The following is a 17272-nucleotide window of genomic DNA, read 5'->3' as shown; positions in this document are numbered from 1 at the left end:
TGAAAGCTTATGCTAGAATGTTTTTTTCTCAGTCTCAAAAGTGCTACAGAATTTCTTTATATCTTTTTAAGTCTAGTAAAAGCAAGTGTGTCTAATAGCAATTGTGTGTCTCACTCTGTGAAACCAGCAAGGGAATAGCAAGCTATTATTAAAACATACTGAACACAATAGGTTCTAGCATTCTATATTCTTCACCTACTTTGCAGTCCTATGTTTTTCTATTCAGAAATAAGCCCCACTGAATTCAATGGGACTTATTCTATAGTGTGTATAGGATTGCAGCTTTATTCCATCATACTCTTACAAGCTACAGAAAATACTTTTGCACTAAGATATAATTGTAATCATCCAAGCATTTACAAAATGTTATTGAGGATGTTTTAATTGATTAAACTATATTGTTATTTTATGAAAACCTGTGTTGATGTTTTAATAGGGAAAAAAGTGTCCTCCCTTCAGAGTTATCCTGTGTAAAATTTTTATAGTATCCTGACAAAATAAAGATGTTACATGTAATCATTTAAAAATGTCATGTGTCTTAATGGGTTTGTAAAATCCATCATATCAATTGTTAAGGCATTATGATTCATATATGTATTTATTATTTTTAAAAAATATGTTTTTAATTCAATATATTTGAAGACTAGTCTGATGATGACTAAATGTCACCTGAGTTAAATTTTTCATATCCTGTGTATCTTTCACTGTCTATGAATCAATCAAGAGATAATTTTTTAAAATCAAAAGCATTTGAAGGCCTTTCTGGACCTTAGTCCAGATTGGATCCAATCATTCTGTCCTTCTTTGGACACATAAGTCACTGCCTCCAATCTTCTGTTGTTACCTTGAGCCAACAGAGGTTATTCCAGCTTTCCCCAAAGGTCTTTAAATTCTTCATGAATTCAAAAAAACAAAATGCATGACTATCAATAATTGCAATCACACTGCACCACTGAATTTGCCATCTATCAATCTATTGCACAGGTTCTCAAATTTTGATCCTCCAGCAGTTTTGTACTTGTCTCCCAGAAACTTCTGCCAACATAGCTGATGAAGACAGATTCTGGAGCTGAAGCCCAAAATACCTCGAGAACCAAAGGTTGAGAACCACTGATCTATTGCATCATGCATGTAATGAATTTTCAAGGCTTACTTTTCAAAGAAAAAAAGAACATGTTTTTATTCATCAGTCATGCTTAAAGCATTATCCCAAAAATTAGACAGAGCCTGCAAAAAGATTCCAGTGGCCCAGGAGCTCCCATTCCATATCCTCTTTCCAACCTCCTGTTTTTCTCTACCACAAATCTTTAATCCAGAGGTAGAAATATGCAGCCTTCCAGATGTCCGATGGCAACGTCTATCAGTCTCAGCCAACATAGCCATTAGTAAAGCATGGTGGCTGACTTTGCTTAACTTCCGAGATCAGACAGGATCTGGTGCCTTTAGGGCATTTAGGCAGAAGCACATTATGAGAAGGCATGATTCACCGGAAAAGACAATAATGCTAGTAAAGGTGGAGGGATCCAGAAAGAGAGGAACATTGCATTCTAGATGGATGGACTGTGATATAAATTTATAGGACCTAAGCAGTCCAGTGGAGGACAGGGAGTCTTGGAGATGTGTGATCCACAGGATGACCATGAATTGGGATTGACATGAAGGCAATTAACAACAAACAACATTTTTTTAAAAATATAGTTTTGTTTTAATATTGTGGCTAGTTTAATTTTTATTGTGGATCAGTTGTATGTTTTTAGATACATTGTACTTGTTTTAATTTGTAAGACACCTTGAGTCCCAGTTTTAGGGAAAAGATAAATAAATATAAAAATGAGGAGGAAGAGGATGTTTTATTGTGAAATGTAAATGTGCATAGCCTTTAGCCCTGATAAATCCTGCTCCCTCCACAAAGACAACACATTCACATCAATAAGAACAAAATCTTTGTATTAAATTACAAGTTATATCATTTAGAGATTTATTGGCCACTAAAAAAATGAGATTCTTGCTTGATAAGACAGCATCCTGTTCCATAGAGTGGCCAAACATGTGCCTTCAAGACATTTAAAACAAGGGCTTGAGAGCAATACCCGATCACATCTGATCTTGAAAACTAAGCAGGGTCAGCCCCAGTTGGTACTTGGATGGAAGACTGCCAATAAATACCAGCTGCTGTTGGCTATATTTCAGAGGAAATAACTGGCAAATCCACCTTTGACTATTCCTTGCCTAAGAAAACCCTATGAAATTTATGGAGTTGTCATACATTGACAGGTGACTTGAAGGAAGATTCATACATTGTAACACCTTAGCAAACAGTATGCAGCCTTCAAATGTACATATTCCATCTAGGCATGGTCACCAAACAACCATGGATAGATTCATGTTCAATGGATTTGTCTAATTACCCCTGTAAGGACACTTAAATTAGTGGCCATCAATATGTCTGGTGGCTGTGAATTCCATAGAATTAAAGGTGCACTGTGTGAAGAATTACTTTCTTTTATATTCTGAATCAGTTTCATTGATCCCAAGTTATAGTATGATCAATCTGAAGGAAAAACTTCTCTCTATCCATTTTCTTCATATTGTGTTTTACGAACCTCTGCCATGGCCCCTTATAAACCTTCATATCATTTAAGACTGGCAACCAGATCTATAGAGTCTTCCTAATATGGCTGCATTATATACTAGCATAACACCCAGTTCTTTTCAGTGCCTTTTCTAATAATGCCTAGCATGGAATTTATATTTTTATTTTCCTGCTTTCACAGCAACTGCATACTGAGGTGACATTTAGATTGTGCAGTCTACTATAACTACATGATCTTTCCTGATTAGTCAGTGCCCAGACTCTGTATGTAAAAGTGGGGGTTTTTGGTTTTGCCACTGTGCGCATCATTTGTCATTTATTTACATTTACGGTAAGTTGTGACATGTGGCTCAGATACCCTGAGCTCTTTCATACTATATAGTTATAGCATTATGCTTCCTTTTTAACTGCCATGATTCTATCCTATGGAATCCTGGGATTTGCAATTTAGCAGGGATGTAGCCAAGGGGGGGTTCTTGGGGTCTGGACCCCCCCCCCTTCCATTAGAAAAATGAATGGTGTGTGCTGCTGGTGTGTGCTGCTGCGCCGCCGCCGCACCCAAGCCCCATTATAATGGTGGCACTTAGTCTGGACCCCCCCACCCCCACTTCCTAAAATCCTAGCTACGTCCCTGAATTTAGCATGGGATGTGAGTGAGCCAGCGTGGTGTAATAGTTGGAGTGTTGAACTGTGACCAGGATTCAATTCCAAGCTCCGCCATGAAACCAACTAGATGACCCTGGGCAAGTCATATGTTCTCAGCCTTAGGGGAAGGCAATGGCAAACCTCCTCTGAACAAATCTTACCAAGAAAACTCATGATACTTTGGGTCACCATAAGTTGGAAATCACTTGAAGGCACACAAGAACAACAAAACCACCAAATTACAATCTCAAAGTTTTCACAGGATGAAGCCATGGCAGTTAAAGTGGAATCAAAATGCTATAATTGTGTAGTGTGAAAGAAATCCCTGTTTAGAGAGATCATTTTGGAGTTCATCATAGGGCCTGAACAGACAGGCCAAAATAAAGCTGCTTTGGGTCACTTTGGAGATATGCTTTTAAATGCTGTATGCATCCTAAGAGACCGGAAGCCACACCAAAGCCACGCTCCAGTCCTAAGGACTAGAGCACAGTTTTGGCGCAGCCCCTGGCCTCTTAAGGTGTGTGTGTCATTTAAACAGCATACCTCCAAAGTGACCCGAAGCAGCTTCATTTTGGCCTGTCTGTTCAGGCTCATAGTCTTCTTACGATTTCACCATAATCAATCATGTGGTGTCGTCACAAACTTACTCATTTCCCTCCTCATCTTTAACTCCAGATCAGTATAAATAATATTAAAAGCACCCATCACAAAACAGATATTTGGGGAACCTACGTACTTCCTTCTCCCTCTACAATGATGATTTACAGTGTGCCCACGCCAAGCATGGGATTGCCCTCTGTGGTTTGAACTTCTGCAGATGGCAAACCCCAGCTTTCTCAATGGGCATACGCACATGCAACATTTATTTAGGAGTGCACACCCACTGAAAAGAATGGGACTTAAAGTCCCAAGTTTTTTACTATCCTTGGGGGGGGATCCACAATGGATCCCCCGCAGATAGCAAGGGCACATTGTATAATGTATTGAAATTTCTTTCCCACACAACACAACCCTGCTTATATTTTATTGTATGCACACTGTTATTTTAAAACATTTTAATTTATTTTGAAATATTTTGAAATATAAAGAGAGTTCAACAAAGTTACTTGCTCCATTAGCTGTCATAATCTCTTCCGGCAGGCCTTTCCAGACTAGACCAGATCTACTGACTTGCCTTCCCCCTACTTTCACCTTTAAGCCATCGTTGTAACACTGGAAGTGCCACTGATACCATCGCTTCCGACCTGCTCCCTATCCTCCTCTAGAAGATGATTCATTTCCTGCCCAAATCTGCCCAAAACTTTTTTTTTTTTTTACTTTATTGGTCCTGGAATGTTTTAAATTTTTCCTGTTTAATTTCTTTTTAGGGTTTGATTGATGATTTTATGTTTGGGGGGAGGGTTAGGGTTTGGGGGGTTTTAATTGTATTTAAAAATTGTATGTAATTTTATCTTGATAGTCCTGTAATCTGCTTTGATTCTTTTGAGAAAAAGCAGAATATAAATAAATACTATTATTAATATTATTATTATAATGGGTCAGCCAGACCCTGAAGTCTGTAGCTATATTGGAAAGGAAATAACATTCTCTCCAGTATTCATTTTGTGCAGAACTGGGAACATACTTGCATATGTAATGACACTGTTCATCCATGCATCAGATTTGAAGAGAAGAATTAGTAAAATAGAAGCCATAACAAATCAAAAAGCTGAAGTGCTCTCTTTTTAGGTCTGCTATCTCTTTTTTGTAGGTACTTCCTAAATCCTTTGGAATTGCTCAATGTTGTTTTAGTGGCCCAATTTGAGATTGATTTATATGGAATGGAAATCACAATTTATTTCTAACTCAGTGAATGGCTATACTATATGGTCCTTATCTCTCAGAGAAATTTACACTAGAACTTTGAAAAGTAAATTCATGCCATGTGTTTAAATTGGGAGTACAAGGCACCAAATCCCACCTGATCTTGGAAGCTAAGCAGGGTCAGGCCTGGTTAGTTCTTGAGTAGGGGACTGGTAAGTAATATAATGTGCAGTAGACTATATTCTACTGGAGCCAGCTTGGGTTTGAGCATTGGACTAGGAATCTGGAGGCCAGGGTTCAAATCCCAGCTCAGCTATGGAAACCCACTGGGTGACCTTGGGCAAGTCACTCTCTCAGCCTCAGAGGGTGGCAATGGCAAGCTCCTTTTGGAGAAACTGGCCAAGAAAACCCCATTAGCCTTAGGGTCACCATAAGTCGGAAATGACTTGAAGGCATACAACAATAACAACAACAAAGACTATTCCAGAGGAAGGCCATGGAAAACCACCTTGAGTATTCCTTGCCTAAGAAAACCCTGTGACTATAACTTGACAGGTGATTCGAAGGCATGCACACACACACACACACACACACACACACACATTGTTTTTCAAGCATACTAAAACCAGTCATTGATTATCCATCACTAATGCTGCTATTTCCTTCTGCTGTAGTCAGGAGAAAAAAAAGGAGACGTATATAATATATCTATCGGCCATTAAGTAATCTATAATGCAAACAAAATCACTGGTCACTGGTCCTGCAAAAAGAGCATGATGGTAATCAATAGCTCATCAGTGACTCAGCAAAAGCTTCTTGCCTCATAAATGCAGATGTTCAAATGGCTGCACCCACTCATTTTCTCTCTCAGGTTTTCAGACAGTAGCTAGTTTGTTTTCAGACTGTCATATCTACAGGTCAGGAAGGAGGGGGAAAAGGATATCAACTGTTCCCTCTTTCATTTTTTTAATGTTCTCTTCATGTGGATGATTTATACAGATTATCTCAAAACACAATGAGGTTTTTGAATTTTTGAGCAAAATGCCCATATTTCATTCACTGACAAATTAATAGAAGAATGATAGACTCTGTACAAGTGGTGAGAGAGTTTAGTACAAGACAGTGACAAATACAATTAAGAAGAGTGCAGAGGCAAAAACAAACAAACAAACAAACAAACAAAAACCCTACTGAGGTCAACCTTATTTATGATGGCAATTATCCCCACGGTTCAATGATTCCTGGGAATACCACCAACCCCATTCTGCTTATACTAATAAATGTTCAATTGTCCTCAACTGACACAGTCATATAATCATTCATTGACTGCTATATACAATTACCAGCAGCTGCACACAAGTGAGGCTGGCTTTAGCATCAGTTAACTGTTTCTTTTCTGAAGGCTGGGAGAAAAAGAAGTGAGGCTGGGTAAAAAGATGAGTCAAATCTAGTATAGCGTGTAACTAAGGGAAATGTACATATGTAAGAAACATACTAGTTGACAGCCACTGCAGAGTAATCTCATAGAAGGTGCAGCATCAATTCCCAACTGAGCTTTAGAGTGTCCTAGTTGCCCTTGAGTGAACCCCTTCTTCTAAGTGCAACCAACCTCACAATGTTGTTGAGAGACTGAAGAACAGGCTGGCAAACTATACAAGGTACCTGTAGTGCCACGAAAGAAAAGCAGGACTTGGAAACCCTTGAAAAAGATTAGAGAACAAAAATCCATTAAAAGCAGGTTTTCCCACTGTACCAGGAGTGAGCAACTGTGGTGGAACTGGGAATCAATTTTTCTCCTTCCCCAAATCATGGCTGGGCATTTTACAGTTTTGAAAAATGGATAATTTTTGAGTGCGTGCCTGCTGAACAATGTATGTGGGAGGGGGCTATTTAATAAATGAATCTCTGCTTTTGGAGGCTTTCAGGAGAAGCAATTCATCATTTTTGGTTAGAAAAGGGGGATTCTGATCACTCTGGATGGTTCAAGGGTCACAAAAAACAGTTTTCTAAGCTGTTCTTTGTCCATTCCCACACCAGTCTCATAGAATCAGAAAGGTAGAAGGGTTCCCAGAAGCCACTAAGTCCAACCCACCCATGCAAGAAATCCAGCTAGAACATCCTCCACATACATCTGCCTAGCCTCTTTTTGAAGACATCCAGAGAAAGAGGTCCCTTGGTTCCCTTGTCAAGCCACTCTTACCATCAAGAAGTTCCTTCTAATGTTCACTTAAAATCAACCATCCCATCACTTAAAACTATTGGACTGGTCCTTCGTCTGGCTCTGGTCTCTCCAGTTCAATATCGGCCGCACCAATTGTCAGTGGCTTGCTAGGCCTTCAGAGAGAATCTGGAAAAGTTCTCCTTCCTACTCCAATTCCCATATTCTTCCAGCCAGCATGAGAGTGGCCATCCCCAAACTTTTCAAAGCTGTGATCTCAGTGCTGGGGAAACATACAGGCACTGAATTTTCAGCCTATCACACCGGTTCTTTTGGCTGCGCGGCGGAGCCGTGCAGTTTGTCCACTGCAGCTCCTTCACACAGCAAATACGGGTGCTGGCAGAGCGCCCTTTTTGGGCGCTCTGTAAAGCGCCACAGATGCTAAAGGCATAAGAATGGCACAAGAAGGGTGCGGGATCTCAACCCTAACATGGCATAACTACTGTGGTCCAAAACACACTGCAGAAATAATCCAGTTTGAGACTGCTTTCACTGCCCTGGCTCAGTGCTAGAGAATCCTGGGGATTGTAGTTTATTGTGTTGCCAGAGCTCTCTGACAAAGAAGGGTAAATACCTCACAAAACTACAGTTCCTAGAATTCCCTAGCACGGAGTCAGGGCAGTTAAAGTGGTCCCAAACTGGATTATTTCAGCAGTGTGTTTTGGACCTGAGTTTGACTAAAGGATCTTCACAGTAGGCGGTGAGAGGTCTGTTAAACCGACATTAACTTTCCAAAGGTGCCTTGAGCATGAGCCCCAAAATGGAGGGGCAGGGGATGCTCAAGCCCTTCCCAGGACACTATGATAGGGTCACCATAGGTTGGAAACAAGGCCAAGGCTCAAATGAACAACAACAACAACAACAACAACCATGCCTTGACCAAAACTGGGATTCAGGCCCTCTGTTCTCTCCTTGTGTTCTTTAGCATGAACAAACAGAGGGAGGGACTGAGGCTGCATCTGCAGTGCAGAAATACTGTATATACTCATGTATAAGTCTAAAAATTTAGGTCAAAAAATTGACCAAAACCTCCTGAGTTATCCACAGGTCCATGTAATGAATCTAGCCCTTTTTTAAAAGAATGAACCATCCCCTGGTGAAAAACAGGAGTATAATCTGTCCTGGAAGCACTGAGCCCCTCTAACTCACTTATCCCTACAGCCTTAAGAGTGAGCAGAAAGAGTTATGCCTGCTGGAGTTTTTGTAAGTTCTTTGACATGGTTTTGCTTTGCTTCATCCTTTAGATCCTTTGCTATATGCCCCTAGGTTTTACCCTTGACTTATCCACGGGTCATAGCAAAATCCATAATTTTGGCCTCAAAACATGCCCCCGATGTATACATGAGGTCAACTTATAGTTGAGTACTGGTAATCCAGTCTGACAATTGTTTTCCCCCTCCTGTTTGGTTTGTAACATCTTGCCTGATGAAGAAGAAGCCTGTGGAGCTCCGAAAGCTTGCAACAAGTATAGTGTGCCTTTTGGTTGGCTGATAAAGGTATCAATAATGGAGTTTTTGTTAGTATTTATTAAATGGACAACACGGCTACCTCTGAATGTTACCAATTTAACTGCCATGCCTGGATGCTATGGAATGCTGGTGCCACAACAAAGCAGCATCCCCAGAATCCCACAGCCTTGAGCTGGGGCAGTTAAAGTGGTGTCAGGAACGGATTATTTCTACAGTGTGGACGCATAAAGGCATTTTTTCCTCCCATGTTTCCAGAAAGCCTCGCAGGAGGAGCAGCAACAACACCCTCAACCACGTGGGCACAACAAACAGCTCTGGCGCAATTCTGTCTCTCTCTCTCTCTGTGTGTGTGTGTGTGTGTAGTTTCCCTTTTTTGCCTGGTGGTGGGCAGCAAGGCTGAGGCTGGCTTCTGCAGTTGCCATCGGTGGAGGGAGCCAAAAAAGGGGAGGAGAGCTTTCCATCCGGAGGGGCCTGGACCCCTGGGAAGCCCCCAGTTGGGGCTTGGCCCACCCTCCTCTCCTCCAGCCAGCCTCCCTTTTCCCCCAGAAGAGCAGCCTTTCTTTAAACCCCTTTGGAAAAGACCAGCAGCCAGTGGCCAGCCCCTTCCCTCCCTTTGGAAGGCGTGGAGTGCCTCTGGCTCTCTGTGTGTGTGGGGTGTGTGTGTGTGTGTGTTGTGAGTCTGGCTTGGCCTCCCCTTCGCCTTGGCCGCCATAACTAGTGCGAGGGCAACCCCAACTTGTTGGCAGGGCCAGCTCCTTCTCTCCAGAGCCCTCCTTCTTCCCTTTCTTTCCCAAAGGAGAAGCATAAGGACAAGGACAAGAAGTGGCGGAGCAGCAGCAAAGAGCAGGTAGGAGGAGGAGGAGGAGGAGGAGGGTCCTTGGGGGGGATTGCTGGGGATGGGGGGGCTTCGCATGCACCCAGTTTTGTACTGCTGCAAGGGATGGGGGGCAGGTCCTCCTTTTCCCGGACCTGCCCTCCATTTCAGCCTCCTGCTCCAGGATCAGGAGGAGGAATTTCGAAACGTCTGGATTCAGAGGCATGGATTGATTTCTGTAGGGCTGGGTTTTTTAAAGTTGATTTTGGTCATGTCCTCCATTTTTTCCCCTGGAATGAGGACCTCTCTGGTTTCCCCAAAACGGATCCAGGTTCAGGAGGACATTTCCAGGGGAGGGGGGGGAAATGGAGGACCCGACCAAAGCTCCAAAGACTCATGGCAATGGAAAGGCAGGCTTCTTCTTAGTCGGGCTCCAAAGGAAGTAAAAAGATATATGTAGGACGTGACCAAATGTAAGTCATAGAAATGCAAATGAATGCTTCTTATCCTCAAAATGGAGGACGCTGAAGGAAACATATATGTAGGACCTGACCAAATGTGAGGTAAAAGCAGTCATAGAAATGTAAAGCCATGCTTCTTAGTTATACTTATACTTTTGTTGAAGACAAAACATATGTAGGACGTGTTTAAATACAAAACTAAACGCACTCCTAGAAATGTAAAGGCATGCTTCTGAGTTATACTCAAAATGGAGGACGTTGGTGAAAAAATATGTAGGACTTGACCAAATGCAAAGCTAGCAGCCCTCACTGCCTAGAAGCCTCAATGGATGCATCTTGGCCCGGCTCAAGATGGAGGACTGATTGCAGTCCCTCCTGGAGCAGCAGGTTGGGATGGAGGACAGGTCCTGGGAAAGGAGGACGTGCCCCTGGTTCCTCCATCTCCCTTTTGGGAGGCGGGGGCTGCTGGTCTTCCTCTCCCAGCTTCGGCTGGCTTTCCAGCCTCGGTTGCTAAGGCGGGAGGAGAGGAGGAGGAAGGGGAGATGGGGAGCCGAGTTGCCTCGGGGGGCACAATCTGATCAGCCTCGGAACACAAGTGAGGCTGGGGCTGGGGGGGTTGCCAAAAAGAAGGAAAAAGGGATGAAGCAGCAGCCCCAAAAGAGAAGCTGGGAGGGTGGGGAGCGATGCCTTGTTGTGGGGGGCTTTCAGCCTGAGCCTTTGCAATGGCGAGCAGACTGCAGAGGAGGCTGAAAGGTGGCTCTCTCTTCTTCTTCTTCTTCCCCAACCTTTTGGATGGAGGCCAGGCTTCATCTCTCCCTCTCTCCCCCTTCATGGCAAGGTCTTTGTGCACCTCTTCCTTCTCCAGCACCTGCCCTCCTCCATTTCAGCTTTCCGAAATGCCCATTGGATTCTCCTTTTTCAGCATGCTTTAAGATGAAGCATGGCTCTATAGTTCTAGGAATGGGGTTTTTGTGTTTTGTTTGTTTAGCTTTGGGTTTGGTCCTGGCCCTCCATTTTTGCGGTGCCCTTGCTCTCCTTTGTGGGCAGGACACCTGGTCACCCTGTGGTTGTGGGGTGGGGAAGCCTGTGTGTGTGTGTGTGTGTGTATATTGTGTGTATCTTTTAGCAGGACTGCAGTGGATTTGGATTTTCATGTCTTCTTTGCCTGGCCCTCCCGCCTGCCTTTTGCTTGGCAGTCTCCGAAGCCTCTGCAACCGGTGTGAGAGGCATGTCCACCTGCTTCCATGAGGAGACATAAAGAAATCTCCTTCCCAGCCCCATAGGAGCCCTCCTCCACCTTCTTTTATTTAATCTGGCCAACACAATCCCTTTGTGTGGAGGCTGCACTGGAAAAGAGCTGGGTTCCCACTGGTGCTCTCTCATGGTTGAAGGAGAGAGCTTAAGGCAAGCTTTTTCAACCTTCCACATGGCTCTTCTTGGATGTTTAAAAGGCCTTCCCTGACTTGGCATAAAGGCTGCATCCGCACTGCAGAAATAATCCAGTTTGGTCCCACTTTAACCACCACGGCTCCATGCTCTGGAATTCTGGGATTGGTAGTTTGCTGAGTCACCAGAGCTCTGAATTCCAGAGCATGGAGCCCTGGTGGTTAAAGTGGGATCAAAACAGACCTGCAGTGCAGATGCAGCCAAGGAGGGAAGGACTGGTCCCCCCCCCCCACTTCTGTGAGAAAGGTGCGGGAGGGACAGCCTGTCAGAAAAGATCCTTGAACTTGAAAGGGAGGCAATACCATTAAAATTTAATCCAGGTTGTGAGAGGAAATTAAAATTTAATCCAGGTTGGGAGAGACTGCCTTGCATTCAGTGTTAATGTTTATATTTATACCTGCCTTATCTGTGTTGTACTGCCTTTAGGCACCAGATCCTGGCTGATCTTGGGAGCTAAGCAGGGTCAGCTCTGGTGAGTGCTTGGAGGGGAGATCGCCAAGGTTTATCAGGTGGTGTAGGCTATATTTCAGAGGAAGGAACTGGCAAAACTACCTCAGACTATTCTTTCCCTAAGAAAGCCCTGTGAAATTTATGGGGTTACCATAAGTTGGCAGGCAACATCAAGGCCTATGTTCTCACACACACACATCCCTCTATGGGACAGGATGGGAGGAGAAATGCCAACCACCCTGGGAAGGCAAAGTTCCTCGGAACAAATTTTGCCAAGAAAACCCCATGATAGGTTTCCCTTAGGGTCTCCGTAAGTTGGAAATGACTTGAAGGCACACAACAACAACAAATGTTTAAGAACCCAATATTCTGCGGGTTTCTTCAGCAAAAATAGTGAGGAAGTACTAATAGCCTGTAGATCTTATTTTGAAAGGGGGGGGGGATGGGATGGTACTGTTAGACAGGTTGATGACCTGTTATGTGTCCTGTTTGTTCCTCCTAGAACAGCTTCCCTTGGGCAATGAAGTGTGGTACATCTTGTTCTGTGAGAGAAGGTAATCTTTGAGTGATAGTCAGGAATGTCCTCTGGGAGCTCAGATACATTCAGACAAGGAATGCCTTCAGGTCACAGATACAGTGTTTTGGAATTTGGAATGGAGAAAAGGAAGTAGAGTGGGAGTGGACTGCACCTGTTGTAGCCATGTGCCTGTCCTCAGCTGGGTTCTTGGTTATTGCCAATGTAAACATGTAAAAGATTAAAAAAGAAGAAAAATATAAAACTGCAGAGTGCTCCTTGGAGTTACCTCTGGTCTTAAGCTATACTCTGTAAATGTATATGATCTTAGCATTTAACATGTTAAGAAGATTAAAAAAATTTTTTAATCTTTTTAATTTAATGGATTTTAAAATTTGCTCTTTGCAGTAGCACCAAAGTTTGAGAGGTAAGTGGGCAATGGCATGAGGTGCGTGGGCATGTCCTCCTTGTCTCTAACTAGCTATAGAGGAAAGGCATTATTTGGGACAGTAATCTGAAGATGCGGTGCAGCTTTCATGTTGAGGTTTTGTTTCCCAGCAATGGGTGTGGCTCAAAGCATAGTAATACTGCTGAGTATTTTTTTACCTCAATTAAAGAAAAAAGACTGCATGATAAAAGGTTTATTTGGTTTGTTTTTTTTGTCATGTGGCTTGTGCTGTAAGAGAACCTTTGCAACAGTGGTTTACAACGTTGTCTTTCCAGATATTCTGAACTTCAGCTCCCAGAACTCTCAGCCATAGGCAGCTTTGATTGGCGATTCTGAGAGATGAAGTCCAGAACGTCAAAGGGGACAAAAACTTTGAACTTTAGAGGATTATCAAAACATACTGATTTTGTATTGCCACTGCTAGATGACTGTAGCATGGCATTGCCAGGTAGCATTGCACTGCACTGAGGGTTCCTTCTTGGGGTACTTTGATATAAAAAGTCTAGTTATTAGCTGTTTGGATGGTACTTCCCTTATCAGAGCCAAAACTAGGGACAGAAGATAGTGGTAATTGCACAAGGTACTGGGTTTGGAGGGTGCATGACACCCAGGCTCTACTGAATTATCCTTTTAAAAACCGAAATAAATAGTACAAATAGTTCATATATAAGGCTGGCAAGCCTGACCTGTGGCTAGTGTTGTGAATGAACAGTCCTTTACTATTTGTGGAAAATGTGTTTCATTGCCTGTTCAAGTGACAAGTTTATCTGTGTGACTGATTAGATATGTGCATAAGATTTTGCCATATTATACAGTGGAGGTTAATTACATGTGCAATGGGGAAGTCAAAGCTGTGAAATACATTACAAATTGGACAAAAATGGATGCAAAGTTGAATACCCAAGATGGTTCTTGGCTGGACTGAGTTTGGCTTCCATTCTTTTCAATAAATCATAAATGTGAACCCAACATTTTTCGGTTTCTCCAGATCCAAGGTTCATCTTTAAATCTACCCACCAACATGAGGATACAGTGTTTTGATTCTGTACATCCATATTTTTTTTCTTTTGGTAAGCCAGATTGAAAGAAAGATGGGGTCCTATACATTTATATATGGTTGTGGAAAAGAAGGAATTTTGATAGGTCTTGCTTTTCTCATCTCTGTCTAACATGCTATAGTTGCCACAGTCCTTGCTGTGTTACTATTAAAAGTAAAGGAGACCTGACCTTCTATGCATCTTGTTTTCCTTGTTTAAAAAGAACCTGTAAGATCAATTTATAAGATCAGAGTCAGCAGCCTTGTAAATATGCCTGAAAAATTGCTTGCCTTCTTGGGGCTGGCAGATAATGTCCAGATAGCTCTCTCCTTGCTGCTGTAGCCTATTATGTTTCTGTACCATGTGTAGAAGAGGGACTGAGTGCATAATTTATGTTCTGCCTCAGTACTCGTGAACCTTTGTGGAATTTTACATGGTTACCTACAAGTGATTCTGTATTGTTTGTGGCCACCACACTAGTGTTTACATGCATGGCTGAGGGTCCCAGTTTACCAGCTGACATTCTGAAGTAGCCTTTGCCTATGTGGTTTGCTGGCTGGCTGAGCATAATGGGAATTGTGCACTAAAATATTTGGCCTGCATCAGTGAAGGCTGCTGTAGAGCTGTGCAAATTAGCAGTGCAATAAACGCCCATTCTTTCATGGTTCTGTTCTTGTTGAGGATTTGCAAGCAAATGGTTATTCTGATATGGTTCAGTTTTGTTTCCTTTGCTGTAGAAAATGTGTAAAGAAAAATGGTTTTTAAACTGTATCCTGGTCATCTTGTCCTATAGTGAAATATTTTACTTCTAGAAATATATCAATGCATCTGTCTCTGATGATTAAATTGCTTCATTCAGCATTTCTCATCTCTGGATAGTCATGTCTCCTGTCAGGTTTAGTGGCAGGTGGACCTGACAGTAGACCAGCATAGAATTCTCTCTTTATGTAATCCAATTGTTGAGTACTTAAGATATTGTGGATTAGCAGGTGCAGTTCTCTCTTGCAGCTCTCTGTTATTTTACTTCTATGAATATTTTCCAATTTTATTTTCATTTTGCACCTATGGTTATAAAGTTTTTCTGTACAGTAAACATCAAAATCCAGTGTGCACTTGATACTGAATTTTGATGGAAGGTACACTTTTCTCTTTTTTAAAAAAATGTATATTCTATCTGTACTGATACTAAGTTTAGTGTTCTATCTAAAAGATGGCTGTCTTACATTATGTGTCTGTGTGCCTTCATGTTGCCTGTCAGTTTATGGTGAATTCTACAAACTCTTAATATATTGCTCTTACAAAAAGGAAAATCTCAGTAATTTGCTAATTGGAAATTTTATTCCATTCAGTTGATCAGTTCCCCCTCCTGGTCACTCTGTTAGTCTTTGGAGTTACAGGTCGGCCCTTCATATTCATGGATTCTTTATCCACTGGTTCCACAGTCCATGGTTTGACTATGTGTGGATACACATACACACACACATTCTAAAAAAGAAGTATTGATTTTGCTATTTTATATAAGGAACACCATTTTACTACACCATTGTATTTAATGGGACTTGAGCATCCACAGATTTTGGTATTGATGAGGGGTCTTGTAACCAAACTCTAGCGGATACCAAGGGCTCACTATGTTATACTTGGGATCCATTTGGTACTTGGTCATTTGAGAATGACCAGCATGTGGTTGGCTCTGTTGCTGCAGAGCTGATCTGATGAATAAATGTATCTGCTCTCTGTTATTTTTTCATGGTTATTAGGATGTGCTTCCACTAGAACAGAACAGTATCCAAAATAGAAGAAAATGAAACATTTATCCTGATAGAGTTGGTGTTGGCTCTGAATGCTTGAAAGAAACTATTCTTCCATTGTATAGCCACAGATCATCTCTCATTTCATGGTAACATACTCTGTAAGACAAAAGATGTTGCAACATTGACACTTCTTTAGCTGTTGTCCCAGGATGTTGTGTTCCATTCCATTGGCAGGTGTTTTTCATCATTCTGTCTTGACACTGTTGGTCAGTAAAAGAATACGAACCTTATCATTCTTTAAATAGCACTGAACCATAAGTAACAAAGAGTATTAACAAAAGCTTGTAAAAGGCGGGCTAGACAAGGTACTCTTACAAGCATGATGGAACAAAAATGTGAGTGGGGAGTGGGGACTAAAAAGGAGTGCAAAAATTTGTCCTAGTGGATTGGCTATTGTTGGTTTGGCCACATCAGCAAGATGTTTAGTGTAGAAGCTGTGGACAGTAGAGGTGTTTAAAAATATCAGCTTTCAACTTGCTGGGATGATATCTTTCAAGATGATTCTGTCCAAAGAGTATTAACATGAACTACTTAATTTAACTTGAAGAGGAGAATAAATAAAACCAGTAGCCTATATGTTTGTTAATTATCTATTAATGAAGAAAAGTTGGATTTCATTGACAGTCCTATTTTTAACTTCCTCTCTTTTTCTTCTTGTTCATTGTATGGTAGTAAAATACTGTTATCCAGTCAGCATTCTATACAGTGATCCTCATAAACCATTCACAGTAGCTTGTAGCTGATCCATGTCCAAGGAATTTCAAAAGCTGAGTTGCAAGGGATTTAACCTGTTGATTATATTTGTAGCTGTTAAGCAGGACACAGATGTAGTTTGTAAAGTTTCATGCTTTTATTATTGGGCATCTAATTTGCATGCTTTGTACATTAGGGATCAGTTACATAACACTTACTTAAGCGCAGGACATTCTGTTTGGTGCACCTGTTTGACAAACACTAGCAGTGGTTTCAAACCACACTGCTCACCTGCTTTTCTATAGAACATACAGAAGCTGATGCAATTGATTTTTTAGTTTCCCTTCCAGATGTATGTGCAGGAGTGGGGTTTTATTTGGGGGGGAGGTAAGTAGATACTCCCATGTGTCCCTGGTGTACCTGTGGTGGCTTAAAGGCACTATGGAGGAAAGGGTCAACATGGTATTCCGTCATGCCATTAGGTAAGTGTGGGAGAGGAAAAAGCCATCTCTAATTTTTTGTAATACCTGTTGAAGGTCTGGGAGTGTTTTATGATGTTTGTTTTCTTGGGATGGTGGAGTTGTTAGAATAATAAAGCATAGGAGAATAGGGATCTGAAAGTTTTGTTGTTCATTGTTGTGTGGTTTTCAACATCTTTATCCATGACTTGGATGACAGAATTGGGGGCACACCTGTCAAATTTGCAGATGACACCAAATTAGGAGGAATAGCTAAAACCCCAGAGGACAGGATCAAAATTCAAAATGACCTGAATAGACTGGAAAGCTGGGCCAAAGCTAACAAAATGAACTTCCAACAGGGAGAAATGTAAGGTACTGCACTTAGGGCGGAAAAATGAAATGCATA

The 17272-nt window shown here is 41.8% G+C and overlaps 1 protein-coding gene across 7 annotated transcripts in view; it reads left to right on the top strand.

Annotated features, from left to right (window-relative positions):
• The first annotated feature begins 9143 nt into the window (after nucleotides 1–9143).
• The window catches only part of SEMA4D (semaphorin 4D), a 149368-nt gene continuing 141239 nt past the window's right edge, over nucleotides 9144–17272 (top strand). For all 7 annotated transcript variants that reach the window (XM_089491178.1, XM_089491163.1, XM_089491170.1 and 4 more), the window contains exon 1: nucleotides 9144–9575. The gene's annotated coding sequence lies outside the window, so the exon portion shown is untranslated. The remainder of the gene's footprint in view (nucleotides 9576–17272) is intronic.

The sequence above is a fragment of the Sceloporus occidentalis genome, unplaced genomic scaffold (genome assembly GCF_023333645.1).
Source record: "Sceloporus occidentalis isolate IW3139 unplaced genomic scaffold, rSceOcc1.0.p SCAF_1, whole genome shotgun sequence".
Classification (NCBI taxonomy): Eukaryota; Metazoa; Chordata; class Lepidosauria; order Squamata; family Phrynosomatidae; genus Sceloporus; species Sceloporus occidentalis.
Note: the sequence above shows the minus strand (reverse complement) of the source record. Positions and strands in the feature narration are given on the sequence as shown.